The following is a 3347-nucleotide window of genomic DNA, read 5'->3' as shown; positions in this document are numbered from 1 at the left end:
AGAGAGAGATAGATAGATAGTTACATAGACAGATAGATATTGATATACGTACGCTTGTATTTGTGTATGGGTGTGTGTGGACGTGTACGCATACAGGAGAGTACGTAACACACAGACGCACGCGCACACACACGCACGCACGCACGCACACGCGCACGCGCACGCACACGCACACGCACACACACACACACACACACGAAAACTGAACGCGATGGAGGGAAATGTAATTGGTAAATGTAGGAATAATTATTAAAGAATCGGTAAACCGTACTGCTTGTCGAATTAGCACTATCCTTTCATAATAATAATACGAAGTGGAGATACGTTAAGATATGACATGCTGCACACAGTCTGTTATGTAAAATAAACGCTTGAGAATTTCTTTAGTGTTGTGCGCAAGGTATCTAATGGTTGCGGTAATTAAATATAATCACGAATATATGTGCGTATATCTGTATATATGAGGTGTGTGGAATACTAGATCAATGTTTGTGTAGTTAATAGAATATCTATACTTGATTATTGTTTGAAGAACGTCAAGTAGAGGGAGCTTAGCTTGGGGTGGATTTAATGAGATTACCTACGAGAATATATAAATACACAAAAAAGTTAAACGTACGGATGCATACTCTTTCTCTCTGTTTCTCCCTGTCTCTCTGTGCCTCTCTCTTTCCCTCTCTCTCTCACAGACACACATATTTTAGCATTTATATGATGTTAATATGATTGTAATGCATATTGCAGACAATATAACAATAGTAGCAATATCAGTAGTAGTAGTAGTAAGAATAATAATAATAATAATAGTAATAATACATGCATATATATGTATATATATATGTATATATATATACATATATTGTGTATAAATAGATGTATATATACATATATTTTTACATATATATGTAAATAAATACATTCTTACACATATATACGCATATATATATATATATATATATATATATGTAAAAACATATACATACATAAATATATGTACATGCACATACATATATATGTATAAGTACATGCACACACATTTATATGTCTGTGTATGTGTGAATGCTTATATACATACATACATATGAACGTACATAAATGTATGAAAATGTACATTTATATTGATACGTAGATTATATAATACATCGTTAATTTGCTCATATTATCAATTAAATGTGAGTATATGTCTGTATGCCAGAACACGTAGAATCCATTCTCCTGCTTAGTGATATCCATATCAATAACAATGGCTTGATAATATCAATTATGAGTGTTATTTCGTCACATCATGATCATCATCATCATCGTCATCACTAATAATAATGATAGTAATTTCTAGTATAGGCACAAGGCCTGGGTTGTACGGGGGAGACGGACAGTCGATAACATCGACCCCAGCACTTTAACTGGTACTTGATTTATTGAGGCCTAAAGGAAAAGAAGGTAAAGTCGATCTCGGCGAATTTTGAACTCAGAACGTAGCGGCAGACCAAATGCAGCTAAACATTTCACCCCGCGAGCTGGGGCACGGCTTTGAAGAATCGACTCCAGTATTCGTATATTTTTAAGGCCTGGTACCTATTATATCGGTTTCTTTTGCCGAACCACTATGGTAATGGCAATATAAGCACGCTAACGCAGTTTGGCGGGGGAGGGGTAAACACGCAAATATACTCATATACACATATAGATACATTCATAGAAACACACATTCAATCGCATACCCACGCGCGCATATAACACCTTTTAATGTCCGTCTACCAAATCCTTTCTTGACCAAGCTATAGAAGAAAAAGAAGACGAAGAAGAAAGAAAGAGAGAAGGACAGAAAAATAAAATTCATTAGAAAGAAATAAGATAAGAGAATCTATGACAGTAAGAGAAAGAAAAGAAAACAGAAGAATAAAAAAAAAAACGAAAGCGGCTGAAGAAGGAACGGGAAGAAGAAATATAGTATGAAAGAAAGAATCCGAAGAAAGAAAGAGAGAAAGAAAGAAAGAAAGATAAAATGCATTAGAAAGAAAGAGAAAGACAAGAGAATGAATGACATTAACAGAAAGAAAAGAACACAGAAAAATGAAAAAAGAAAGAAAGAGGCTGAAGAAGGTACAAGAAGAAATAAAATATAAAAGAAAGGATCTGAAGAAAGAAAGAAAGAAAGAAAGGGTGATGGAGAAAAAGAAAAAAAGGCAGGAAGTAGATGTTGAGATAAACGGGTGAATTTGTATTGTGACAGTTATCGATGACTGAGTTTTACGAAGGATGTTTCTGCCGGAGTGAAAATGGCGACGATGGTATCAGCGTTGGTGATAATGAAAATAAGTGATTCTAATGCTATTATTTATCGATGTGGAGGTGGTAAATGGCGGTGGTGGCGGTGGAGGCGGCGATGTTAGTAGTAGCAGCAGCGGCGACGGTGCTGAGGTAAAAAGCGTCCCTAGTGCTTGGTGTCAACCTCAGTAATGGTTCACAAACTAATGAAGGAGCTGGCCTGACTCAGTAGAGCTAGGGAAGTGTTTTCCTCGTAATGAAGTGCATTATATACATATTTATATATATATACATATATATATATATACATCGATATATCGTTGATTGTTATTGCTTGCGAGATACGAGAGATTCTCCTCCACCTCGCTCTTCACCTCGGCCACACCTCCAAGGCTTTAACATGCTGAGAATATCAATCGTTTTTATGGCTGTCCATAAACTTGAAGACATTATCTCTTGATAATTGCATTTAATGATTTGACAGTTTAACCCATTCTTTCTATCAAGCTATCAATCTATTAATCTATCTATATCTCCAAATCTCTTGCTCTCATCACGCACACCATATATATGTATATATATATATATATATATATATATATATATATATATATATATATATATATATACATATATGTATATATTCATATACATATATGTATATGTGCGTGTGCTTGAGTATATGCATGTACGTATGTGTGCATATATATATATATATATATATATATATATATAAACTAGCGTTTCAGCTATTAATACTCACTCGTCCCTCTATATCTCCATCTGCGCTTGCGCGTGTTTTGTGGGAGTGTGGCGGTGGATGCGCGGGCACTTCTATCTATTTATGTAGGGACGTGCCTTAATCTCTCCTTATTTTCTAAATTTCCATCAATGCTTGTAATAAATCCGTCTCTCACCAAGTCTATCTTGTTGTGTACATGCTACACACAGAAGTACACACAAGCAGATAGATAGATAAATAGATAGACAGAAAATAGACCAAAACACAGAGAGAGAGAGAGAGAGAGAGAGAGAGAGAGAGAGAGAGAGAGAGAGAGAGAGAGAGAGAGAGAGAGAGA

The sequence above is a fragment of the Octopus bimaculoides genome, chromosome 22 (assembly GCF_001194135.2).
Source record: "Octopus bimaculoides isolate UCB-OBI-ISO-001 chromosome 22, ASM119413v2, whole genome shotgun sequence".
NCBI classification, from domain to species: domain Eukaryota; kingdom Metazoa; phylum Mollusca; class Cephalopoda; order Octopoda; family Octopodidae; genus Octopus; species Octopus bimaculoides.
This window is presented reverse-complemented; position numbering follows the sequence as displayed.